Source organism: Denticeps clupeoides, unplaced genomic scaffold (genome assembly GCF_900700375.1).
Source record: "Denticeps clupeoides unplaced genomic scaffold, fDenClu1.1, whole genome shotgun sequence".
Lineage (NCBI taxonomy): Eukaryota > Metazoa > Chordata > Actinopteri > Clupeiformes > Denticipitidae > Denticeps > Denticeps clupeoides.
This window is the reverse complement of record NW_021629756.1, coordinates 65,547-90,753: the sequence shown is the minus strand read 5'-3', so window position 1 is coordinate 90,753 and position 25,207 is coordinate 65,547. Positions and strand designations below refer to the sequence as shown.

The window sequence follows — 25,207 nt, the reverse complement described above, 5'->3', positions numbered from 1 at the left end:
AGAGGATGTACTTCCTGAGGCAACTGGGGAAGTACAGTCTTCCACAGGAGCTGCTGATCCAGTTCTACACTGCGGTCATTGAGTCTGTCCTGTGCTCCTCCATCACTGTCTGGTATGGAGCAGCCACTAAACCGGACAGGATCAGACTGCAGCGGACTGTACGGTCAGCAGAAAGGATCACCGGTGCCCCCTTGCCCTCCATCCAGGACCTGTACCTCTCAAGATCCAGGAAAATGGCAGGGAAAATCATCTCAGACCCCTCACACCCTGGTCACAGGCTCTTTGACCTGCTGCTCGCTGGCAGACGTTATAGAAGCCTGCAGACCAGGACCAGCCGACACAAGAACAGTTTCTTCCCCCTCGCCATCTCCCTCCTAAACGGCTGATACTGTAAATCTCATCCATCATTACACACTGCACTTTATGTTCACTTGTATATAAGATTTCGTTTGTTTTTTGCCTATTTATTCATAAATAGTAGATATAGTTATAGTTATTTATAAATCACAAACAATCCACAATTTGGACAATAACACAACACCCTTGCACATTGTTGTTGTTGTTGTTTGTTGTTGTTGTTGTTTTTTATCTTTTTCTCCTACATTGTACTTGAGAGACACCATCTACCGGAATCAATTTCCTTGTATGTGCTTGCACTTACTTGGCCAATAAATACGATTCTGTTTCTGATTCTGAATAGTGTTGAGCATAGCTGCCTTCCAAGCAAGATACCCAGGTTCGACTCCCAGCCAATGCAGTCCTCTTTTTTTAAGCCAAATTTTGGATAAGGTCATGTTTTCATCTCAATTGTTCTATAACACATCAGGATCTAAAATAAGCTAACGAATGGTAGTGTGGCCGAGCGGTCTAAGGCGCTGGATTTAAGCTCCAGTCTCTTTGGAGTCGTGGGTTCAAATCCCACCGCTGCCATTATGATGAAAACTACAAGGAACTAATTGTAGTGCTTAGTTTTAGGTGTTCATCAAGCAGCCATGAAAACACAATACACCCAGGACACAAGTGATGGTGAACACCTAGCAGTCAACAACATTCATCCTCTTTCATTTTACAAATCTCACCTCTGCCTTTATGATTAAACCAGCAGTGAAAGTTACGAATTTGTTTTTGTTTGTTTAAAATGCACAATGCATGCATTCTGTAAAGTTCATGCTCTGTCATGTCACACACACACTTTTTTCATTTGGCCATGCATTGCTGCTGTTGCCCTGACCATGGATTCTTTCAGGCATCCAGCACTAGATTGATTCCTCACCAGTGCCATGCTGTCTGTGGGAAAAACTGTGACAATTGCTCAGAAGAATTAGTTAATTTTTCTAAACATCATGTAGTTACAGTACCACTCACTTCCACAGCCCATCTCAATCTGATCTCTATTCAACCAAAAGAAATAACCACTTTTGGGTCTAAATGCCCTTGGTATTCCACAACATGGAAAACTTCCTAGTTTGTGCCTTTGTTGTATAGTGGTGAGCATAGCTGCCTTCAGGTTAGTTGACCCGGGTTGGACTCCCAGCCAACGCAGTCCTCTTTTTTCATCCTGCTTTTGTGTTGTGCAACTTTTTAAGCCAAATTTTGGCTAAGGTCATGTTTTCATCTCAAGTGTTCTATAACACATCAGGATCTAAAATAACCTAATGAGTGGTAGTGTGGCCGAGCGGTCTAAGGTGCTGGATTTAGGCTCCAGTCTCTTCGGAGGCGTGGGTTCAAATCCCACCACTGCCATTATGATGAAAACTACAAGGAACTAATTGTGGTGTTTTGTTTTAGGTGTTCATCAAGCAGCCATGCAAACACAATACACCCACGACACACCTGATGGTGAACATCTAGCAGTCAATAACATTCATCCTCTGTCCTTTTACCCACGCACTCTTTCACCTGGCCATAAATTGTTCTCAAAATCCTGAGTATAGCTTCTAACTACACATCAAACATTAGTTTGACTCCTTATCAGTGCCATGCTCCCTTTAAGAAAATCTACGACAACCTGCAAGCTGTGTGCATTGGTGGTATAGTGGTGAGCATAGCTGCTTCCCAAGCAGTTGACCCGGGTTCGATTCCCGGCCAATGCAATGGACCTTTTACAACAACACGCAAACCATTGATCTTTGTACGATGCTTTTGGTTGTCTCCTGTCACTGTATGTTCTGTGAAGCATTACTAGTTTCCTCAAAATAGTCATGGTAAAGATGTTGCATTTAATATATCTCACAGAAGGTAGCTTGTCTGAAAGGTCTGTGCTACTAGTGTAAATGTCCAGTCTGTTTTACAAATGTGGGTTCAAATCCAACAACTGCCTATGTGATTAAAAATGCAGTAAAGGTCATGAATTAGTTTTTGTTTGTTTAAAATGAACAATGCATGCATTCTGTAAAGTTCATGCCCTGTCATGTCACACACACTTTTGTATCTGGCCATGCATTGCTGCTGGATGCATGGATTCTTTCAGGCATCCAGCACTAGATCGATTCCTCACAAGTGCCATGCTGTCTGTGGGTAAAACTGTGACAATTGCTCAGAAGAATTAGTTAATGCTTCTAAACATTATGTAGTTACAGTACCACTCACTTCCACAGCCCATCTCAATCTGATCTCTATTCAACCAAAAGCAATAACCACTTTTGGGTCTAAATGCCCTTGGTATTCCACAACATGGAAAACTTCCTAGTTTGTGCCTTTGTTGTATAGTGGTGAGCATAGCTGCCTTCAGGTTAGTTGACCCGGGTTGGACTCCCAGCCAACGCAGTCCTCTTTTTTCATCCTGCTTTTGTGTTGTGCAACTTTTTAAGCCAAATTTTGGCTAAGGTCATGTTTTCATCTCAATTGTTCTATAACACATCAGGATCTAAAATAAGCTAACGAATGGTAGTGTGGCCGAGCGGTCTAAGGCGCTGGATTTAAGCTCCAGTCTCTTTGGAGTCGTGGGTTCAAATCCCACCGCTGCCATTATGATGAAAACTACAAGGAACTAATTGTAGTGCTTAGTTTTAGGTGTTCATCAAGCAGCCATGAAAACACAATACACCCAGGACACAAGTGATGGTGAACACCTAGCAGTCAACAACATTCATCCTCTTTCATTTTACAAATCTCACCTCTGCCTTTATGATTAAACCAGCAGTGAAAGTTACGAATTTGTTTTTGTTTGTTTAAAATGCACAATGCATGCATTCTGTAAAGTTCATGCTCTGTCATGTCACACACACACTTTTTTCATTTGGCCATGCATTGCTGCTGTTGCCCTGCCCATGGATTCTTTCAGGCATCCAGCACTAGATCGATTCCTCACCAGTGCCATGCTTTCTGTGGGTAAAACTGTGACAATTGCTCAGACGAATTAGTTAATGCTTCTAATCATCATGTAGTTACATCACCACTCACTTCCACAGCCCATCTCAATCTGATCTGTATTCAACCAAAAGCAATAACCACTTTTGGGTCTAAATGCCCTTGGTATTCCACAACATGGAAAACTTCCTAGTTTGTGCCTTGGTTGTATAGTGGTGAGCATAGCTGCCTTCCAGTTAGTTGACCCAGGTTGGACTCCCAACCAACGCAGTCCTTTTTTTGTCCTGCTTTTGTGTTGTGCAACTTTTTAAGCCAAATTTTGGCTAAGGTCATGTCTTCATCTCAAGTGTTCAATAACAAATCAGAATCGGAAATGAGCTAACGAATGGTAATGTGGCCGAGCGGTCTAAGGCGCTGGATTAAGGTTCCAGTCTCTTCGGAGGCGTGGGTTCAAATCCCACCGCTGCCATTATGTTTTAAAGTACAGGGAACTAATTGTAGTGTTTAGTTTTAGGTGTTCATCAAGCAGCCATGCAAACAAAATACACCTATGACACACCTAATGGTGAACATCTAGCAGTCAATAACATTCATCCTCTGTCTTTTTACCCACGCACTCTTTAACCTGGTCATAAATTGTTCGCAAAATCCTGAGTATAGCTTCTAACTACTCATCAAACATTAGTTTGACTCCTTATCAGTGCCATGCTCCCTTTAAGAAAAACTACGACAACCAGCAAGATTTGTGCATTGGTGGTATAGTGGTGAGTATAGCTGCTTCCCAAGCAGTTTACCCGGGTTCGATTCCCGGCCAATGCAATGGACCTATTACAACAATACGCAAACTATTCATCTTTGTAAGATGCTATTGGTTGCCTCCTGTCACTCTATGTTCTGTGAAGTACTACTAGTTTCCCCAAAATAGTCCTGGTAAAGATGTTGCATTTAATATATCTCAAAGAAGGTAGCTTGTCTGAAAGGTCTGTGCTACTAGTGTAAATGTCCAGTGTCTTTAAAAATGTGGGTTCAAATCCCACAACTGCCTATGTGATTAAAAATGCAGTAAAAGTCATGAATTAGGTTTTTTTTGTTTAAAATGCACAATGCATGCATTCTGTAAAGTTCATGCTCTGTCATGTCACACACACTTTTTTCATCTGGCCATGCATTGCTGCTGTTGCCCTGCCCATGGATTCTTTCAGGCATCCAGCACTAGATTGATTCCTCACAAGTGCCATGCTGTCTGTGGGAAAAACTGTGACAATTGCTCAGAAGAATTAGTTAATGCTTCTAAACATTATGTAGTTACATCACCACTCACTTCCACAGCCCATCTCAATCTGATCTGTATTCAACCAAAAGCAATAACCACTTTTGGGTCTAAATGCCCTTGGTATTCCACAACATGGAAAACTTCTTAGTTTGTGCCTTGGTTGTATAGTGGTGAACATAACTGCCTTCCAGTTAGTTGACCCGGGTTCGACTCCCAGCCAACGCAGTTCTTTTTTTTTATCCTGCTTTTGTGTTGTGAAATTTTAAGCCACATTTTGGCTAAGGTCATGTTTTCATCTCAAGTGTTCTATAACACATCAGGATCTAAAATAAGCTAATGAATGGTAGTGTGGCCGAGTGGTCTAAGGCGCTGGATTTAAGCTCCAGTCTCTTCGGAGGTGTGGGTTCAAATCCCAACGTTGCCATTATGATGAAAACTACAAGGAACTAATTGTAGTGCTTAGTTTTAGGTGTTCATCAAGCAGCCATTAAAACACAATACACCCACGACACACCTGATGGTGAACACCTAGCAGTCAATAATATTCATCCTCTGTCTTTTTACAAATCTCACCTCTGCCTATATGATTAAACCAGCAGTGAAAGTTAAGGACTTTTTTGTTTTGTTTAAAATGCACAATGCATGCATTCTGTAAAGTTCATGCTCTGTTATGTCACACACACTTTTTTATCTGGCCATGCATTGCTGCTGTTGCCCTGACCATGGATTCTTTCAGGAATCCAGCATTAGATTGATTGCTCACCCGGGCCATGCTCTCTGTGGGAAAATCTGTGACAATTGCCCAGAGGAATTAAATAATGCTTCTTAACATCATGTAGTTACACCACCACTCACTTCCACAGCCCATCTCAATCTGATCTGTATTCAACCAAAAGCAAATACAACTTTTGGATCTAAATGCATTTTGGTATTCCACAACATGGAAAACTTCCTAGTTTGTGCCTTGGTTGATGATTCACACCCCTCAACCACCCCACTCCAGAGACACAGACCACCATCACTCCTCACTCCTCCCCATCCTCCTCTGTCACCCACCCCTTCCCAGAGACAATGAACCCTGTCACACCTCTCACCCCCCCACCCCCCCTGGATCTCAGAATACACGTTGAAGATGTGCGTTGGCTGTTCCAGAAACAGAAGACCAGGAAAGCCGCAGGTCCAGACAGTGTCTCCCCCTCCTGTCTCAAAGCCTGTGCTGAACAGCTGGCTCCCATCTTCCCCCACATCTTCAACAGATCCCTGGAGCTGTGTGAAGTTCCCACCTGCTTCAAACGCTCCACCATTATTCCGGTCCCCAAGAAACCCACCATCACTGTTCCAAATGACTACAGACCTGTCGTCTTGACGTCTGTGGTCATGAAATCCTTTGAACGCCTGGTTTTAGCCCATCTAAAGGACATCACAGAACACCAACTGGACCCCCTGCAGTTTGCCTACCGGGCAAACAGGTCGGTGGATGATGTAGTGAATATGGGGCTGCATTACATCCTGCAACATCTCGACCGCCCGGGAACCTATGCCAGGATTCTGTTTGTGGACTTCAGCTCGGCATTCAACACCATTGTGCCTGAACTCCTCACCTCCAAACTCTCCCAGCTCAGCGTGTCACCTGGTACCTGCAAGTGGATCACCAGCTTCCTGACAGACAGGAAGCAGCAAGTGAGGCTGAGGGAGATCACTTCTGGAACACGGTCCCTCAGTACTGGTGCCCCTCACAGATGTGTCCTCTCCCCACTTCTCTTCTCCCTGTACACCAACGACTGCCCTCCAGGAACTCAACTGTGAAACTCCTGAAGTTTGCAGACGACACCACTGTCATTGGGCTCATCCAGGATGGGGATGAGTCTGCATACCGACAGGAAGTTGAGCGTCTGGTACTCTGGTGCAGTCAACACAACCTGGTGCTGAACACGCTTAAGACTGTGGAGATGACGGTGGACTTCAGGAGACATCCCTCAACATTGCTCCCCCTCACTATATCAGACAGGCTGGTGTCTATTGTGGAGACCTTCACATTCCTAGGCACCACCATTTCCCAGGACCTGAAGTGGGAGACCAACATCTCCTCCATCCTCAAAAAGACCCAGCAGAGGATGTACTTCCTGAGGCAACTGGGGAAGTACAGTCTTCCACAGGAGCTGCTGATCCAGTTCTACACTGCGGTCATTGAGTCTGTCCTGTGCTCCTCCATCACTGTCTGGTATGGAGCAGCCACTAAACCGGACAGGATCAGACTGCAGCGGACTGTACGGTCAGCAGAAAGGATCACCGGTGCCCCCTTGCCCTCCATCCAGGACCTGTACCTCTCAAGATCCAGGAAAAGGGCAGGGAAAATCATCTCAGACCCCTCACACCCTGGTCACAGGCTCTTTGACCTGCTGCTCGCTGGCAGACGTTATAGAAGCCTGCAGACCAGGACCAGCCGACACAAGAACAGTTTCTTCCCCCTCGCCATCTCCCTCCTAAACGGCTGATACTGTAAATCTCATCCATCATTACACACTGCACTTTATGTTCACTTGTATATAAGATTTCGTTTGTTTTTTGCCTATTTATTCATAAATAGTAGATATAGTTATAGTTATTTATAAATCACAAACAATCCACAATTTGGACAATAACACAACACCCTTACACATTGTTGTTGTTGTTGTTTGTTGTTGTTGTTTTTTATCTTTTTTTCCTACATTGTACTTGAGAGACACCATCTACCGGAATCAATTTCCTTGTATGTGCTTGCACTTACTTGGCCAATAAATACGATTCTGTTTCTGATTCTGAATAGTGTTGAGCATAGCTGCCTTCCAAGCAAGATACCCAGGTTCGACTCCCAGCCAACGCAGTCCTCTTTTTTTAAGCCAAATTTTGGATAAGGTCATGTCTTCATCTCAAGTGTTCTTTAACACATCAGGATCTAAAATGAGCCGAGTGGGCTAAGGCGCTGGATTTAGGCTCCAGTCTCTTCGGAGGCGTGGGTTCAAATCCCACCGCTGCCATTATGTTTTAAAGTACAGGGAACTAATTGTAGTGCTTAGTTTTAGGTGTTCATCAAGCAGCCATTAAAACACAAGACACCCACGACACACCTGATGGTGAACATCTGGCAGTCAATAACATTCATCCTGTCCTTTTACCCACGCACTCTTTCACCTGGCCATAAATTGTTCTCAAAATCCTGAGTATAGCTTCTAACTACACATCAAACATTAGTTTGACTCCTTATCAGTGCCATGCTCCCTTTAAGAAAAACTACGACATCCTGCAAGCTGTGTGCATTGGTGGTATAGTGGTGAGCATAGCTGCTTCCCAAGCAGTTGACCCGGGTTCGATTCCCGGCCAATGCAATGGACCTTTTACAACAACACGCAAATCATTGATCTTTGTACGATGCTTTTGGTTGTCTCCTGTCACTGTATGTTTTGTGAAGCATTACTAGTTTCCCCAAAATAGTCATGGTAAAGATGTTGCATTTAATAAATCTCACAGAAGGTAGCTTGTCTGAAAGGTCTGTGCTACTAGTGTAAATGTCCAGTCTGTTGTACAAATGTGGGTTCAAATCCCACAACTGCCTATGTGATTAAAAATGCAGTAAAGGTCATGAATTAGTTTTTGTTTGTTTAAAATGAACAATGCATGCATTCTGTAAAGTTCATGCCCTGTCATGTCACACACACTTTTGTATCTGGCCATGCATTGCTGCTGTTGCCCTGCCCATGGATTCTTTCAGGCATCCAGCACTAGATCGATTCCTCACCAGTGCCATGGTTTCTGTGGGTAAAACTGTGACAATTGCTCGGACGAATTAGTTAATGCTTCTAATCATCATGTAGTTACATCACCACTCACTTCCACAGCCCATCTCAATCTGATCTGTATTCAACCAAAAGCAATAACCACTTTTGGGTCTAAATGCCCTTGGTATTCCACAACATGGAAAACTTCCTAGTTTGTGCCTTTGTTGTATAGTGGTGAGCATAGCTGCCTTCAGGTTAGTTGACCCGGGTTGGACTCCCAGCCAACGCAGTCCTCTTTTTTCATCCTGCTTTTGTGTTGTGCAACTTTTAAGCCAAATTTTGGCTAAGGTCATGTTTTCATCTCAAGTGTTCTATAACACATCAGGATCTAAAATAACCTAATGAGTGGTAGTGTGGCCGAGCGGTCTAAGGCGCTGGATTTAGGCTCCAGTCTCTTCGGAGGCGTGGGTTCAAATCCCACCGCTGCCATTATGATGAAAACTACAAGGAACTAATTGTGGTGTTTTGTTTTAGGTGTTCATCAAGCAGCCATGCAAACACAATACACCCACGACACACCTGATGGTGAACATCTAGCAGTCAATAACATTCATCCTCTGTCCTTTTACCCACGCACTCTTTCACCTGGCCATAAATTGTTCTCAAAATCCTGAGTATAGCTTCTAACTACACATCAAACATTAGTTTGACTCCTTATCAGTGCCATGCTCCCTTTAAGAAAATCTACGACAACCTGCAAGCTGTGTGCATTGGTGGTATAGTGGTGAGCATAGCTGCTTCCCAAGCAGTTGACCAGGGTTCGATTCCCGGCCAATGCAATGGACCTTTTACAACAACACGCAAACCATTGATCTTTGTACGATGCTTTTGGTTGTCTCCTGTCACTGTATGTTCTGTGAAGCATTACTAGTTTCCTCAAAATAGTCATGGTAAAGATGTTGCATTTAATATATCTCACAGAAGGTAGCTTGTCTGAAAGGTCTGTGCTACTAGTGTAAATGTCCAGTCTGTTTTACAAATGTGGGTTCAAATCCAACAACTGCCTATGTGATTAAAAATGCAGTAAAGGTCATGAATTAGTTTTTGTTTGTTTAAAATGAACAATGCATGCATTCTGTAAAGTTCATGCCCTGTCATGTCGCACACACTTTTGTATCTGGCCATGCATTGCTGCTGTTGCCCTGCCCATGGATTCTTTCAGGCATCCAGCACTAGACTGATTCCTCACCAGTGCCATGCTGTCTGTGGGAAAAACTGTGACAATTGCTCAGAAGAATTAGTAAATTTTTCTAAACATCATGTAGTTACAGTACCACTCACTTCCACAGCCCATCTCAATCTGATCTCTATTCAACCAAAAGAAATAACCACTTTTGGGTCTAAATGCCCTTGGTATTCCACAACATGGAAAACTTCCTAGTTTGTGCCTTTGTTGTATAGTGGTGAGCATAGCTGCCTTCAGGTTAGTTGACCCGGGTTGGACTCCCAGCCAACGCAGTCCTCTTTTTTCATCCTGCTTTTGTGTTGTGCAACTTTTTAAGCCAAATTTTGGCGAAGGTCATGTTTTCATCTCAATTGTTCTATAACACATCAGGATCTAAAATAAGCTAACGAATGGTAGTGTGGCCGAGCGGTCTAAGGCGCTGGATTTAAGCTCCAGTCTCTTTGGAGTCGTGGGTTCAAATCCCACCGCTGCCATTATGATGAAAACTACAAGGAACTAATTGTAGTGCTTAGTTTTAGGTGTTCATCAAGCAGCCATGAAAACACAATACACCCAGGACACAAGTGATGGTGAACACCTAGCAGTCAACAACATTCATCCTCTTTCATTTTACAAATCTCACCTCTGCCTTTATGATTAAACCAGCAGTGAAAGTTACGAATTTGTTTTTGTTTGTTTAAAATGCACAATGCATGCATTCTGTAAAGTTCATGCTCTGTCATGTCACACACACACTTTTTTCATTTGGCCATGCATTGCTGCTGTTGCCCTGACCATGGATTCTTTCAGGCATCCAGCACTAGATTGATTCCTCACCAGTGCCATGCTGTCTGTGGGAAAAACTGTGACAATTGCTCAGAAGAATTAGTTAATTTTTCTAAACATCATGTAGTTACAGTACCACTCACTTCCACAGCCCATCTCAATCTGATCTCTATTCAACCAAAAGAAATAACCACTTTTGGGTCTAAATGCCCTTGGTATTCCACAACATGGAAAACTTCCTAGTTTGTGCCTTTGTTGTATAGTGGTGAGCATAGCTGCCTTCAGGTTAGTTGACCCGGGTTGGACTCCCAGCCAACGCAGTCCTCTTTTTTCATCCTGCTTTTGTGTTGTGCAACTTTTTAAGCCAAATTTTGGCTAAGGTCATGTTTTCATCTCAAGTGTTCTATAACACATCAGGATCTAAAATAACCTAATGAGTGGTAGTGTGGCCGAGCGGTCTAAGGTGCTGGATTTAGGCTCCAGTCTCTTCGGAGGCGTGGGTTCAAATCCCACCACTGCCATTATGATGAAAACTACAAGGAACTAATTGTGGTGTTTTGTTTTAGGTGTTCATCAAGCAGCCATGCAAACACAATACACCCACGACACACCTGATGGTGAACATCTAGCAGTCAATAACATTCATCCTCTGTCCTTTTACCCACGCACTCTTTCACCTGGCCATAAATTGTTCTCAAAATCCTGAGTATAGCTTCTAACTACACATCAAACATTAGTTTGACTCCTTATCAGTGCCATGCTCCCTTTAAGAAAATCTACGACAACCTGCAAGCTGTGTGCATTGGTGGTATAGTGGTGAGCATAGCTGCTTCCCAAGCAGTTGACCCGGGTTCGATTCCCGGCCAATGCAATGGACCTTTTACAACAACACGCAAACCATTGATCTTTGTACGATGCTTTTGGTTGTCTCCTGTCACTGTATGTTCTGTGAAGCATTACTAGTTTCCTCAAAATAGTCATGGTAAAGATGTTGCATTTAATATATCTCACAGAAGGTAGCTTGTCTGAAAGGTCTGTGCTACTAGTGTAAATGTCCAGTCTGTTTTACAAATGTGGGTTCAAATCCAACAACTGCCTATGTGATTAAAAATGCAGTAAAGGTCATGAATTAGTTTTTGTTTGTTTAAAATGAACAATGCATGCATTCTGTAAAGTTCATGCCCTGTCATGTCACACACACTTTTGTATCTGGCCATGCATTGCTGCTGGATGCATGGATTCTTTCAGGCATCCAGCACTAGATCGATTCCTCACAAGTGCCATGCTGTCTGTGGGTAAAACTGTGACAATTGCTCAGAAGAATTAGTTAATGCTTCTAAACATTATGTAGTTACAGTACCACTCACTTCCACAGCCCATCTCAATCTGATCTCTATTCAACCAAAAGCAATAACCACTTTTGGGTCTAAATGCCCTTGGTATTCCACAACATGGAAAACTTCCTAGTTTGTGCCTTTGTTGTATAGTGGTGAGCATAGCTGCCTTCAGGTTAGTTGACCCGGGTTGGACTCCCAGCCAACGCAGTCCTCTTTTTTCATCCTGCTTTTGTGTTGTGCAACTTTTTAAGCCAAATTTTGGCTAAGGTCATGTTTTCATCTCAATTGTTCTATAACACATCAGGATCTAAAATAAGCTAACGAATGGTAGTGTGGCCGAGCGGTCTAAGGCGCTGTATTTAAGCTCCAGTCTCTTTGGAGTCGTGGGTTCAAATCCCACCGCTGCCATTATGATGAAAACTACAAGGAACTAATTGTAGTGCTTAGTTTTAGGTGTTCATCAAGCAGCCATGAAAACACAATACACCCAGGACACAAGTGATGGTGAACACCTAGCAGTCAACAACATTCATCCTCTTTCATTTTACAAATCTCACCTCTGCCTTTATGATTAAACCAGCAGTGAAAGTTACGAATTTGTTTTTGTTTGTTTAAAATGCACAATGCATGCATTCTGTAAAGTTCATGCTCTGTCATGTCACACACACACTTTTTTCATTTGGCCATGCATTGCTGCTGTTGCCCTGCCCATGGATTCTTTCAGGCATCCAGCACTAGATCGATTCCTCACCAGTGCCATGCTTTCTGTGGGTAAAACTGTGACAATTGCTCAGACGAATTAGTTAATGCTTCTAATCATCATGTAGTTACATCACCACTCACTTCCACAGCCCATCTCAATCTGATCTGTATTCAACCAAAAGCAATAACCACTTTTGGGTCTAAATGCCCTTGGTATTCCACAACATGGAAAACTTCCTAGTTTGTGCCTTGGTTGTATAGTGGTGAGCATAGCTGCCTTCCAGTTAGTTGACCCAGGTTGGACTCCCAACCAACGCAGTCCTTTTTTTGTCCTGCTTTTGTGTTGTGCAACTTTTTAAGCCAAATTTTGGCTAAGGTCATGTCTTCATCTCAAGTGTTCAATAACAAATCAGAATCGGAAATGAGCTAACGAATGGTAATGTGGCCGAGCGGTCTAAGGCGCTGGATTAAGGTTCCAGTCTCTTCGGAGGCGTGGGTTCAAATCCCACCGCTGCCATTATGTTTTAAAGTACAGGGAACTAATTGTAGTGTTTAGTTTTAGGTGTTCATCAAGCAGCCATGCAAACAAAATACACCTATGACACACCTAATGGTGAACATCTAGCAGTCAATAACATTCATCCTCTGTCTTTTTACCCACGCACTCTTTAACCTGGTCATAAATTGTTCGCAAAATCCTGAGTATAGCTTCTAACTACTCATCAAACATTAGTTTGACTCCTTATCAGTGCCATGCTCCCTTTAAGAAAAACTACGACAACCAGCAAGATTTGTGCATTGGTGGTATAGTGGTGAGTATAGCTGCTTCCCAAGCAGTTTACCCGGGTTCGATTCCCGGCCAATGCAATGGACCTATTACAACAATACGCAAACTATTCATCTTTGTAAGATGCTATTGGTTGCCTCCTGTCACTCTATGTTCTGTGAAGTACTACTAGTTTCCCCAAAATAGTCCTGGTAAAGATGTTGCATTTAATATATCTCAAAGAAGGTAGCTTGTCTGAAAGGTCTGTGCTACTAGTGTAAATGTCCAGTGTCTTTAAAAATGTGGGTTCAAATCCCACAACTGCCTATGTGATTAAAAATGCAGTAAAAGTCATGAATTAGGTTTTTTTTTGTTTAAAATGCACAATGCATGCATTCTGTAAAGTTCATGCTCTGTCATGTCACACACACTTTTTTCATCTGGCCATGCATTGCTGCTGTTGCCCTGCCCATGGATTCTTTCAGGCATCCAGCACTAGATTGATTCCTCACAAGTGCCATGCTGTCTGTGGGAAAAACTGTGACAATTGCTCAGAAGAATTAGTTAATGCTTCTAAACATTATGTAGTTACATCACCACTCACTTCCACAGCCCATCTCAATCTGATCTGTATTCAACCAAAAGCAATAACCACTTTTGGGTCTAAATGCCCTTGGTATTCCACAACATGGAAAACTTCTTAGTTTGTGCCTTGGTTGTATAGTGGTGAACATAACTGCCTTCCAGTTAGTTGACCCGGGTTCGACTCCCAGCCAACGCAGTTCTTTTTTTTTATCCTGCTTTTGTGTTGTGAAATTTTAAGCCACATTTTGGCTAAGGTCATGTTTTCATCTCAAGTGTTCTATAACACATCAGGATCTAAATTAAGCTAATGAATGGTAGTGTGGCCGAGTGGTCTAAGGCGCTGGATTTAAGCTCCAGTCTCTTCGGAGGTGTGGGTTCAAATCCCAACGTTGCCATTATGATGAAAACTACAAGGAACTAATTGTAGTGCTTAGTTTTAGGTGTTCATCAAGCAGCCATTAAAACACAATACACCCACGACACACCTGATGGTGAACACCTAGCAGTCAATAATATTCATCCTCTGTCTTTTTACAAATCTCACCTCTGCCTATATGATTAAACCAGCAGTGAAAGTTAAGGACTTTTTTGTTTTGTTTAAAATGCACAATGCATGCATTCTGTAAAGTTCATGCTCTGTTATGTCACACACACTTTTTTATCTGGCCATGCATTGCTGCTGTTGCCCTGACCATGGATTCTTTCAGGAATCCAGCATTAGATTGATTGCTCACCCGGGCCATGCTCTCTGTGGGAAAATCTGTGACAATTGCCCAGAGGAATTAAATAATGCTTCTTAACATCATGTAGTTACACCACCACTCACTTCCACAGCCCATCTCAATCTGATCTGTATTCAACCAAAAGCAAATACAACTTTTGGATCTAAATGCATTTTGGTATTCCACAACATGGAAAACTTCCTAGTTTGTGCCTTGGTTGATGATTCACACCCCTCAACCACCCCACTCCAGAGACACAGACCACCATCACTCCTCACTCCTCCCCATCCTCCTCTGTCACCCACCCCTTCCCAGAGACAATGAACCCTGTCACACCTCTCACCCCCCCACCCCCCCTGGATCTCAGAATACACGTTGAAGATGTGCGTTGGCTGTTCCAGAAACAGAAGACCAGGAAAGCCGCAGGTCCAGACAGTGTCTCCCCCTCCTGTCTCAAAGCCTGTGCTGAACAGCTGGCTCCCATCTTCCCCCACATCTTCAACAGATCCCTGGAGCTGTGTGAAGTTCCCACCTGCTTCAAACGCTCCACCATTATTCCGGTCCCCAAGAAACCCACCATCACTGTTCCAAATGACTACAGACCTGTCGTCTTGACGTCTGTGGTCATGAAATCCTTTGAACGCCTGGTTTTAGCCCATCTAAAGGACATCACAGAACACCAACTGGACCCCCTGCAGTTTGCCTACCGGGCAAACAGGTCGGTGGATGATGTAGTGAATATGGGGCTGCATTACATCCTGCAACATCTCGACCGCCCGGGAACCTATGCCAGGATTCTGTTTGTGGACTTCAGCTCGGCATTCAACACCATTGTGCCTGAACTCCTCACCTCCAAACTCTCCCAGCTCAGCGTGTCACCTGGTACCTGCAAGTGGATCACCAGCTTCCTGACAGACAGGAAGCAGCAAGTGAGGCTGAGGGAGATCACTTCTGGAACACGGTCCCTCAGTACTGGTGCCCCTCACAGATGTGTCCTCTCCCCACTTCTCTTCTCCCTGTACACCAACGACTGCCCTCCAGGAACTCAACTGTGAAACTCCTGAAGTTTGCAGACGACACCACTGTCATTGGGCTCATCCAGGATGGGGATGAGTCTGCATACCGACAGGAAGTTGAGCGTCTGGTACTCTGGTGCAGTCAACACAACCTGGTGCTGAACACGCTTAAGACTGTGGAGATGACGGTGGACTTCAGGAGACATCCCTCAACATTGCTCCCCCTCACTATATCAGACAGGCTGGTGTCTATTGTGGAGACCTTCACATTCCTAGGCACCACCATTTCCCAGGACCTGAAGTGGGAGACCAACATCTCCTCCATCCTCAAAAAGACCCAGCAGAGGATGTACTTCCTGAGGCAACTGGGGAAGTACAGTCTTCCACAGGAGCTGCTGATCCAGTTCTACACTGCGGTCATTGAGTCTGTCCTGTGCTCCTCCATCACTGTCTGGTATGGAGCAGCCACTAAACCGGACAGGATCAGACTGCAGCGGACTGTACGGTCAGCAGAAAGGATCACCGGTGCCCCCTTGCCCTCCATCCAGGACCTGTACCTCTCAAGATCCAGGAAAAGGGCAGGGAAAATCATCTCAGACCCCTCACACCCTGGTCACAGGCTCTTTGACCTGCTGCTCGCTGGCAGACGTTATAGAAGCCTGCAGACCAGGACCAGCCGACACAAGAACAGTTTCTTCCCCCTCGCCATCTCCCTCCTAAACGGCTGATACTGTAAATCTCATCCATCATTACACACTGCACTTTATGTTCACTTGTATATAAGATTTCGTTTGTTTTTTGCCTATTTATTCATAAATAGTAGATATAGTTATAGTTATTTATAAATCACAAACAATCCACAATTTGGACAATAACACAACACCCTTACACATTGTTGTTGTTGTTGTTTGTTGTTGTTGTTTTTTATCTTTTTTTCCTACATTGTACTTGAGAGACACCATCTACCGGAATCAATTTCCTTGTATGTGCTTGCACTTACTTGGCCAATAAATACGATTCTGTTTCTGATTCTGAATAGTGTTGAGCATAGCTGCCTTCCAAGCAAGATACCCAGGTTCGACTCCCAGCCAACGCAGTCCTCTTTTTTTAAGCCAAATTTTGGATAAGGTCATGTCTTCATCTCAAGTGTTCTTTAACACATCAGGATCTAAAATGAGCCGAGTGGGCTAAGGCGCTGGATTTAGGCTCCAGTCTCTTCGGAGGCGTGGGTTCAAATCCCACCGCTGCCATTATGTTTTAAAGTACAGGGAACTAATTGTAGTGCTTAGTTTTAGGTGTTCATCAAGCAGCCATTAAAACACAAGACACCCACGACACACCTGATGGTGAACATCTGGCAGTCAATAACATTCATCCTGTCCTTTTACCCACGCACTCTTTCACCTGGCCATAAATTGTTCTCAAAATCCTGAGTATAGCTTCTAACTACACATCAAACATTAGTTTGACTCCTTATCAGTGCCATGCTCCCTTTAAGAAAAACTACGACATCCTGCAAGCTGTGTGCATTGGTGGTATAGTGGTGAGCATAGCTGCTTCCCAAGCAGTTGACCCGGGTTCGATTCCCGGCCAATGCAATGGACCTTTTACAACAACACGCAAATCATTGATCTTTGTACGATGCTTTTGGTTGTCTCCTGTCACTGTATGTTTTGTGAAGCATTACTAGTTTCCCCAAAATAGTCATGGTAAAGATGTTGCATTTAATAAATCTCACAGAAGGTAGCTTGTCTGAAAGGTCTGTGCTACTAGTGTAAATGTCCAGTCTGTTGTACAAATGTGGGTTCAAATCCCACAACTGCCTATGTGATTAAAAATGCAGTAAAGGTCATGAATTAGTTTTTGTTTGTTTAAAATGAACAATGCATGCATTCTGTAAAGTTCATGCCCTGTCATGTCACACACACTTTTGTATCTGGCCATGCATTGCTGCTGTTGCCCTGCCCATGGATTCTTTCAGGCATCCAGCACTAGATCGATTCCTCACCAGTGCCATGGTTTCTGTGGGTAAAACTGTGACAATTGCTCGGACGAATTAGTTAATGCTTCTAATCATCATGTAGTTACATCACCACTCACTTCCACAGCCCATCTCAATCTGATCTGTATTCAACCAAAAGCAATAACCACTTTTGGGTCTAAATGCCCTTGGTATTCCACAACATGGTGAGCATAGCTGCCTTCAGGTTAGTTGACCCGGGTTGGACTCCCAGCCAACGCAGTCCTCTTTTTTCATCCTGCTTTTGTGTTGTGCAACTTTTTAAGCCAAATTTTGGCTAAGGTCATGTCTTCATCTCAAGTGTTCAATAACAAATCAGAATCGGAAATGAGCTAACGAATGGTAGTGTGGCCGAGCGGTCTAAGGCGCTGGATTAAGGCTCCAGTCTCTTCGGAGGCGTGGGTTCAAATCCCACCGCTGCCATTATGTTTTAAAGTACAGGGAACTAATTGTAGTGTTTAGTTTTAGGTGTTCATCAAGCAGCCATGCAAACAAAATACACCTATGACACACCTAATGGTGAACATCTAGCAGTCAATAATATTCATCCTCTGTCTTTTTACAAATCTCACCTCTGCCTATATGATTAAACCAGCAGTGAAAGTTAAGGACTTTTTTTTTTGTTTAAAATGCACAATGCATGCATTCTGTAAAGTTCATGCTCTGTTATGTCACACACACTTTTTTATCTGGCCATGCATTGCTGCTGTTGCCCTGACCATGGATTCTTTCAGGAATCCAGCATTAGATTGATTGCTCACCCGGGCCATGCTCTCTGTGGGAAAATCTGTGACAATTGCCCAGAGGAATTAAATAATGCTTCTTAACATCATGTAGTTACACCACCACTCACTTCCACAGCCCATCTCAATCTGATCTGTATTCAACCAAAAGCAAATACAACTTTTTGGTCTAAATGCACTTTGGTATTCCACAACATGGAAAACTTCCTAGTTTGTGCCTTGGTTGAAGATTCACACCCCTCAACCACCCCACTCCAGAAACACAGACCACCATCACTCCTCACCCCCCCCCATCCTCCTCCGTCACCCACCCCTTCCCAGAGACAATGAACCCTGTCACACCTCTCTCCCCCCCCACCCTCCTCCCTCACCCTCCCCTGCCCAGAGTCAACGACTCCAATCACAACCCCCCCACCCCCCCCCGAAACTCAGAATACACGTTGAAGATGTGCGTTGGCTGTTCCAGAAACAGAAGACCAGGAAAGCCGCAGGTCCAGACAGTGTCTCCCCCTCTTGTCTCAAAGCCTGTGCTGAACAGCTGGCTCCCATCTTCCCCCACATCTTCAACAGATCCCTGGAGCTGTGTGAAGTTCCCACCTGCTTCAAACGCTCCACCATTATTCCGGTCCCCAAGAAACCCACCATCACTGTTCCAAATGACTACAGACCTGTCGTCTTGACGTCTGTGGTCATGAAACCCTTTGAACGCCTGGTTTTAGCCCATCTAAAGGACATCACAGAACACCAACTGGACCCCCTGCAGTTTGCCTACCGGGCAAACAGGTCGGTGGATGATGTAGTGAATATGGGGCTGCATTACATCCTGCAACATCTCGACCGCCCGGGAACCTATGCCAGGATTCTGTTTGTGGACTTCAGCTCGGCATTCAACACCATTGTGCCTGAACTCCTCACCTCCAAACTCTCCCAGCTCAGCGTGTCACCTGGTACCTGCAAGTGGATCACCAGCTTCCTGACAGACAGGAAGCAGCAAGTGAGGCTGAGGGAGATCACTTCTGGAACACGGTCCCTCAGTACTGGTGCCCCTCACGGATGTGTCCTCTCCCCACTTCTCTTCTCCCTGTACACCAACGACTGCCCTCCAGGAACTCAACTGTGAAACTCCTGAAGTTTGTAGACGACACCACTGTCATTGGGTTCATCCAGGATGGTGATGAGTCTGCATACCGACAGGAAGTTGAGCGTCTGGTACTCTGGTGCAGTCAACACAACCTGGTGCTGAACACGCTTAAGACTGTGGAGATGACGGTGGACTTCAGGAGACATCCCTCAACATTGCTCCCCCTCACTATATCAGACAGGCTGGTGTCTATTGTGGAGACCTTCACATTCCTAGGCACCACCATTTCCCAGGACCTGAAGTGGGAGACCAACATCTCCTCCATCCTCAAAAAGACCCAGCAGAGGATGTACTTCCTGAGGTAACTGGGGAAGTACAGTCTTCCACCGGAGCTGCTGATCCAGTTCTACACTGCGGTCATTGAGTCTGTCCTGTGCTCCTCCATCACTGTCTGGTATGGAGCAGCCACTAAACCGGACAGGATCAGACTGCAGCGGACTGTACGGTCAGCAGAAAGGATCACCGGTGCCCCCTTGCCCTCCATCCAGGACCTGTACCTCTCAAGATCCAGGAAAAGGGCAGGGAAAATCATCTCAGACCCCTCACACCCTGGTCACAGGCTCTTTGACCTGCTGCTCGCTGGCAGACGTTATAGAAGCCTGCAGACCAGGACCAGCCGACACAAGAACAGTTTCTTCCCCCTCGCCATCTCCCTGCTAAACAGCTGATACTGTAAATCTCATCCATCATTACACACTGCACTTTATGTTCACTTGTATATAAGATTTCGTTTGTTTTTTGCCTATTTATTCATAAATAGTAGATATAGTTATAGTTATTTATAAATCACAAACAATCCACAACTTGGACAATAACACAACACCCTTACACATTGTTGTTGTTGTTGTTTGTTGTTGTTGTTTTTTATCTTTTTTTCCTACATTGTACTTGAGAGACACCATCTACCGGAATCAATTTCCTTGTATGTGCTTGCACTTACTTGGCCAATAAATACGATTCTGTTTCTGATTCTGAATAGTGTTGAGCATAGCTGCCTTCCAAGCAAGATACCCAGGTTCGACTCCCAGCCAATGCAGTCCTCTTTTTTTAAGCCAAATTTTGGATAAGGTCATGTCTTCATCTCAAGTGTTCTTTAACACATCAGGATCTAAAATGAGCCGAGTGGGCTAAGGCGCTGGATTTAGGCTCCAGTCTCTTCGGAGGCGTCGGTTCAAATCCCACCGCTGCCATTATGTTTTAAAGTACAGGGAACTAATTGTAGTGCTTAGTTTTAGGTGTTCATCAAGCAGCCATTAAAACACAATACACCCACGACACACCTGATGGTGAACATCTGGCAGTCAATAACATTCATCCTGTCCTTTTACCCACGCACTCTTTCACCTGGCCATAAATTGTTCTCAAAATCCTGAGTATAGCTTCTAACTACACATCAAACATTAGTTTGACTCCTTATCAGTGCCATGCTCCCTTTAAGAAAAACTACGACATCCTGCAAGCTGTGTGCATTGGTGGTATAGTGGTGAGCATAGCTGCTTCCCAAGCAGTTGACCCGGGTTCGATTCCCGGCCAATGCAATGGACCTTTTATAACAACACGCAAACTATTGATCTATGTACGATGCTTTTGGTTGTCCCCTGTCACTGTATGTTCTGTGAAGCATTACTAGTTTCCCCAAAATAGTCATGGTAAAGATGTTGCATTTAATAAATCTCACAGAAGGTAGCTTGTCTGAAAGGTCTGTGCTACTAGTGTAAATGTCCAGTCTGTTGTACAAATGTGGGTTCAAATCCCACAACTGCCTATGTGATTAAAAATGCAGTAAAGGTCATGAATTAGTTTTTGTTTGTTTAAAATGAACAATGCATGCATTCTGTAAAGTTCATGCTCTGTCATGTCACACACACACTTTTTTCATTTGGCCATGCATTGCTGCTGTTGCCCTGACCATGGATTCTTTCAGGCATCCAGCACTAGATTGATTCCTCACCAGTGCCATGCTGTCTGTGGGAAAAACTGTGACAATTGCTCAGAAGAATTAGTTAATTTTTCTAAACATCATGTAGTTACAGTACCACTCACTTCCACAGCCCATCTCAATCTGATCTCTATTCAACCAAAAGAAATAACCACTTTTGGGTCTAAATGCCCTTGGTATTCCACAACATGGAAAACTTCCTAGTTTGTGCCTTTGTTGTATAGTGGTGAGCATAGCTGCCTTAAGGTTAGTTGACCCGGGTTGGACTCCCAGCCAACGCAGTCCTCTTTTTTCATCCTGCTTTTGTGTTGTGCAACTTTTTAAGCCAAATTTTGGCTAAGGTCATGTTTTCATCTCAAGTGTTCTATAACAAATCAGGATCTAAAATAACCTAATGAGTGGTAGTGTGGCCGAGCGGTCTAAGGCGCTGGATTAAGGCTCCAGTCTCTTCAGAGGCGTGGGTTCAAATCCCACCGCTGCCATTATGAGGAAAACTACAAGGAACTAATTGTAGTGTTTTGTTTTAGGTGTTCATCAAGCAGCCATGCAAACACAATACACCCACGACACACCTGATGGTGAACATCTAGCAGTCAATAACATTCATCCTCTGTCCTTTTACCCACGCACTCTTTCACCTGGCCATAAATTGTTCTCAAAATCCTGAGTATAGCTTCTAACTACACATCAAACATGCAATGGACCTTTTACAACAACACGCAAACCATTGATCTTTGTACGATGCTTTTGGTTGTCTCCTGTCACTGTATGTTCTGTGAAGCATTACTAGTTTCCTCAAAATAGTCATGGTAAAGATGTTGCATTTAATATATCTCACAGAAGGTAGCTTGTCTGAAAGGTCTGTGCTACTAGTGTAAATGTCCAGTCTGTTTTACAAATGTGGGTTCAAATCCCACAACTGCCTATGTGATTAAAAATGCAGTAAAGGTCATGAACTAGTTTTTGTTTGTTTAAAATGAACAATGCATGCATTCTGTAAAGTTCATGCCCTGTCATGTCACACACACTTTTGTATCTGGCCATGCATTGCTGCTGTTGCCCTGCCCATGGATTCTTTCAGGCATCCAGCACTAGATCGATTTCTCACCAGTCCCATGCTTTCTGTGGGTAAAACTGTGACAATTGCTCAGACGAATTAGTTAATGCTTCTAATCATCATGTAGTTACATCACCACTCACTTCCACAGCCCATCTCAATCTGATCTGTATTCAACCAAAAGCAATAACCACTTTTGGGTCTAAATGCCCTTGGTATTCCACAACATGGAAAACTTCCTAGTTTGTGCCTTGGTTGTATAGTGGTGAGCATAGCTGCCTTCCAGTTAGTTGACCCAGGTTGGACTCCCAACCAACGCAGTCCTTTTTTTTGTCCTGCTTTTGTGTTGTGCAACTTTTTAAGCCAAATTTTGGCTAAGGTCATGTCTTCATCTCAAGTGTTCAATAACAAATCAGAATCGGAAATGAGCTAACGAATGGTAGTGTGGCCGAGCGGTCTAAGGCGCTGGATTAAGGCTCCAGTCTCTTCGGAGGCGTGGGTTCAAATCCCACCGCTGCCATTATGTTTTAAAGTACAGGGAACTAATTGTAGTGTTTAGTTTTAGGTGTTCATCAAGCAGCCATGCAAACAAAATACACCTATGACACACCTAATGGTGAACATCTAGCAGTCAATAATATTCATCCTCTGTCTTTTTACAAATCTCACCTCTGCCTATATGATTAAACCAGCAGTGAAAGTTAAGGACTTTTTTTTTTTGTTTAAAATGCACAATGCATGCATTCTGTAAAGTTCATGCTCTGTCATGTCACACACACTTTTGTATCTGGCCATGCATTGCTGCTGTTGCCCTGCCCATGGATTCTTTCAGGCATCCAGCACTAGATCGATTCCTCACCAGTGCCATGCTTTCTGTGGGTAAAACTGTGACAATTGCTCAGAAGAATTAGTTAATTTTTCTAAACATCATGTAGTTACAGTACCACTCACTTCCACAGCCCATCTCAATCTGATCTCTATTCAACCAAAAGAAATAACCACTTTTGGGTCTAAATGCCCTTGGTATTCCACAACATGGAAAACTTCCTAGTTTGTGCCTTTGTTGTATAGTGGTGAGCATAGCTGCCTTCAGGTTAGTTGACCCGGGTTGGACTCCCAGCCAACGCAGTCCTCTTTTTTCATCCTGCTTTTGTGTTGTGCAACTTTTTAAGCCAAATTTTGGCTAAGGTCATGTTTTCATCTCAATTGTTCTATAACACATCAGGATCTAAAATAAGCTAACGAGTGGTAGTGTGGCCGAGCGGTCTAAGGCGCTGGATTTAAGCTCCAGTCTCTTTGGAGGCGTGGGTTCAAATCCCACCGCTGCCATTATGATGAAAACTACAAGGAACTAATTGTAGTGCTTAGTTTTAGGTGTTCATCAAGCAGCCATGAAAACACAATACACCCAGGACACAAGTGATGGTGAACACCTAGCAGTCAACAACATTCATCCTCTTTCATTTTACAAATCTCACCTCTGCCTTTATGATTAAACCAGCAGTGAAAGTTACGAATTTGTTTTTGTTTGTTTAAATGCACAATGCATGCATTCTGTAAAGTTCATGCTCTGTCATGTCACACACACACTTTTTTCATTTGGCCATGCATTGCTGCTGTTGCCCTGACCATGGATTCTTTCAGGCATCCAGCACTAGATTGATTCCTCACCAGTGCCATGCTGTCTGTGGGAAAAACTGTGACAATTGCTCAGAAGAATTAGTTAATTTTTCTAAACATCATGTAGTTACAGTACCACTCACTTCCACAGCCCATCTCAATCTGATCTCTATTCAACCAAAAGAAATAACCACTTTTGGGTCTAAATGCCCTTGGTATTCCACAACATGGAAAACTTCCTAGTTTGTGCCTTTGTTGTATAGTGGTGAGCATAGCTGCCTTCAGGTTAGTTGACCCGGGTTGGACTCCCAGCCAACGCAGTCCTCTTTTTTCATCCTGCTTTTGTGTTGTGCAACTTTTTAAGCCAAATTTTGGCTAAGGTCATGTTTTCATCTCAAGTGTTCTATAACACATCAGGATCTAAAATAACCTAATGAGTGGTAGTGTGGCCGAGCGGTCTAAGGCGCTGGATTTAGGCTCCAGTCTCTTCGGAGGCGTGGGTTCAAATCCCACCGCTGCCATTATGATGAAAACTACAAGGAACTAATTGTAGTGTTTTGTTTTAGGTGTTCATCAAGCAGCCATGCAAACACAATACACCCACGACACACCTGATGGTGAACATCTAGCAGTCAATAACATTCATCCTCTGTCCTTTTACCCACGCACTCTTTCACCTGGCCATAAATTGTTCTCAAAATCCTGAGTATAGCTTCTAACTACACATCAAACATTAGTTTGACTCCTTATCAGTGCCATGCTCCCTTTAAGAAAATCTACGACAACCTGCAAGCTGTGTGCATTGGTGGTATAGTGGTGAGCATAGCTGCTTCCCAAGCAGTTGACCCGGGTTCGATTCCCGGCCAATGCAATGGACCTTTTACAACAACACGCAAACCATTGATCTTTGTACGATGCTTTTGGTTGTCTCCTGTCACTGTATGTTCTGTGAAGCATTACTAGTTTCCTCAAAATAGTCATGGTAAAGATGTTGCATTTAATATATCTCACAGAAGGTAGCTTGTCTGAAAGGTCTGTGCTACTAGTGTAAATGTCCAGTCTGTTTTACAAATGTGGGTTCAAATCCCACAACTGCCTATGTGATTAAAAATGCAGTAAAGGTCATGAACTAGTTTTTGTTTGTTTAAAATGAACAATGCATGCATTCTGTAAAGTTCATGCCCTGTCATGTCACACACACTTTTGTATCT

The 25,207-nt window shown here is 43.7% G+C and overlaps 25 non-coding genes across 25 annotated transcripts; all 25 read left to right on the top strand.

Annotated features, from left to right (window-relative positions):
* The first annotated feature begins 848 nt into the window (after nucleotides 1-848).
* Nucleotides 849-930, top strand: trnal-uaa (transfer RNA leucine (anticodon UAA)). The gene has a single exon. It is a non-coding gene; the product is annotated as a tRNA-Leu (tRNA).
* A 731-nt stretch (nucleotides 931-1,661) lies between these two features.
* On the top strand, nucleotides 1,662-1,743 carry trnal-uag (transfer RNA leucine (anticodon UAG)). Its single transcript has one exon. It is a non-coding gene; the product is annotated as a tRNA-Leu (tRNA).
* Nucleotides 1,744-2,021: 278 nt separating this feature from the next.
* trnag-ccc (transfer RNA glycine (anticodon CCC)) lies at nucleotides 2,022-2,093 on the top strand. Its single transcript has one exon. It is a non-coding gene; the product is annotated as a tRNA-Gly (tRNA).
* Nucleotides 2,094-2,885: 792 nt separating this feature from the next.
* Nucleotides 2,886-2,967, top strand: trnal-uaa (transfer RNA leucine (anticodon UAA)). The gene has a single exon. It is a non-coding gene; the product is annotated as a tRNA-Leu (tRNA).
* A 729-nt stretch (nucleotides 2,968-3,696) lies between these two features.
* Nucleotides 3,697-3,778, top strand: trnal-aag (transfer RNA leucine (anticodon AAG)). The gene has a single exon. It is a non-coding gene; the product is annotated as a tRNA-Leu (tRNA).
* Nucleotides 3,779-4,056: 278 nt separating this feature from the next.
* On the top strand, nucleotides 4,057-4,128 carry trnag-ccc (transfer RNA glycine (anticodon CCC)). The gene has a single exon. It is a non-coding gene; the product is annotated as a tRNA-Gly (tRNA).
* A 796-nt stretch (nucleotides 4,129-4,924) lies between these two features.
* On the top strand, nucleotides 4,925-5,006 carry trnal-uaa (transfer RNA leucine (anticodon UAA)). Its single transcript has one exon. It is a non-coding gene; the product is annotated as a tRNA-Leu (tRNA).
* Nucleotides 5,007-7,875: 2,869 nt separating this feature from the next.
* Nucleotides 7,876-7,947, top strand: trnag-ccc (transfer RNA glycine (anticodon CCC)). The gene has a single exon. It is a non-coding gene; the product is annotated as a tRNA-Gly (tRNA).
* Nucleotides 7,948-8,744: 797 nt separating this feature from the next.
* trnal-uag (transfer RNA leucine (anticodon UAG)) lies at nucleotides 8,745-8,826 on the top strand. The gene has a single exon. It is a non-coding gene; the product is annotated as a tRNA-Leu (tRNA).
* A 278-nt stretch (nucleotides 8,827-9,104) lies between these two features.
* On the top strand, nucleotides 9,105-9,176 carry trnag-ccc (transfer RNA glycine (anticodon CCC)). Its single transcript has one exon. It is a non-coding gene; the product is annotated as a tRNA-Gly (tRNA).
* A 798-nt stretch (nucleotides 9,177-9,974) lies between these two features.
* trnal-uaa (transfer RNA leucine (anticodon UAA)) lies at nucleotides 9,975-10,056 on the top strand. Its single transcript has one exon. It is a non-coding gene; the product is annotated as a tRNA-Leu (tRNA).
* Nucleotides 10,057-10,787: 731 nt separating this feature from the next.
* On the top strand, nucleotides 10,788-10,869 carry trnal-uag (transfer RNA leucine (anticodon UAG)). The gene has a single exon. It is a non-coding gene; the product is annotated as a tRNA-Leu (tRNA).
* A 278-nt stretch (nucleotides 10,870-11,147) lies between these two features.
* On the top strand, nucleotides 11,148-11,219 carry trnag-ccc (transfer RNA glycine (anticodon CCC)). The gene has a single exon. It is a non-coding gene; the product is annotated as a tRNA-Gly (tRNA).
* A 792-nt stretch (nucleotides 11,220-12,011) lies between these two features.
* Nucleotides 12,012-12,093, top strand: trnal-uaa (transfer RNA leucine (anticodon UAA)). The gene has a single exon. It is a non-coding gene; the product is annotated as a tRNA-Leu (tRNA).
* A 729-nt stretch (nucleotides 12,094-12,822) lies between these two features.
* On the top strand, nucleotides 12,823-12,904 carry trnal-aag (transfer RNA leucine (anticodon AAG)). Its single transcript has one exon. It is a non-coding gene; the product is annotated as a tRNA-Leu (tRNA).
* A 278-nt stretch (nucleotides 12,905-13,182) lies between these two features.
* trnag-ccc (transfer RNA glycine (anticodon CCC)) lies at nucleotides 13,183-13,254 on the top strand. The gene has a single exon. It is a non-coding gene; the product is annotated as a tRNA-Gly (tRNA).
* A 797-nt stretch (nucleotides 13,255-14,051) lies between these two features.
* On the top strand, nucleotides 14,052-14,133 carry trnal-uaa (transfer RNA leucine (anticodon UAA)). The gene has a single exon. It is a non-coding gene; the product is annotated as a tRNA-Leu (tRNA).
* A 2,869-nt stretch (nucleotides 14,134-17,002) lies between these two features.
* Nucleotides 17,003-17,074, top strand: trnag-ccc (transfer RNA glycine (anticodon CCC)). Its single transcript has one exon. It is a non-coding gene; the product is annotated as a tRNA-Gly (tRNA).
* A 763-nt stretch (nucleotides 17,075-17,837) lies between these two features.
* Nucleotides 17,838-17,919, top strand: trnal-aag (transfer RNA leucine (anticodon AAG)). Its single transcript has one exon. It is a non-coding gene; the product is annotated as a tRNA-Leu (tRNA).
* A 2,927-nt stretch (nucleotides 17,920-20,846) lies between these two features.
* On the top strand, nucleotides 20,847-20,918 carry trnag-ccc (transfer RNA glycine (anticodon CCC)). The gene has a single exon. It is a non-coding gene; the product is annotated as a tRNA-Gly (tRNA).
* Nucleotides 20,919-21,719: 801 nt separating this feature from the next.
* On the top strand, nucleotides 21,720-21,801 carry trnal-aag (transfer RNA leucine (anticodon AAG)). The gene has a single exon. It is a non-coding gene; the product is annotated as a tRNA-Leu (tRNA).
* A 1,013-nt stretch (nucleotides 21,802-22,814) lies between these two features.
* On the top strand, nucleotides 22,815-22,896 carry trnal-aag (transfer RNA leucine (anticodon AAG)). The gene has a single exon. It is a non-coding gene; the product is annotated as a tRNA-Leu (tRNA).
* A 727-nt stretch (nucleotides 22,897-23,623) lies between these two features.
* trnal-uaa (transfer RNA leucine (anticodon UAA)) lies at nucleotides 23,624-23,705 on the top strand. Its single transcript has one exon. It is a non-coding gene; the product is annotated as a tRNA-Leu (tRNA).
* Nucleotides 23,706-24,435: 730 nt separating this feature from the next.
* trnal-uag (transfer RNA leucine (anticodon UAG)) lies at nucleotides 24,436-24,517 on the top strand. Its single transcript has one exon. It is a non-coding gene; the product is annotated as a tRNA-Leu (tRNA).
* Nucleotides 24,518-24,795: 278 nt separating this feature from the next.
* trnag-ccc (transfer RNA glycine (anticodon CCC)) lies at nucleotides 24,796-24,867 on the top strand. The gene has a single exon. It is a non-coding gene; the product is annotated as a tRNA-Gly (tRNA).
* The last annotated feature ends 340 nt before the right edge of the window (nucleotides 24,868-25,207 follow it).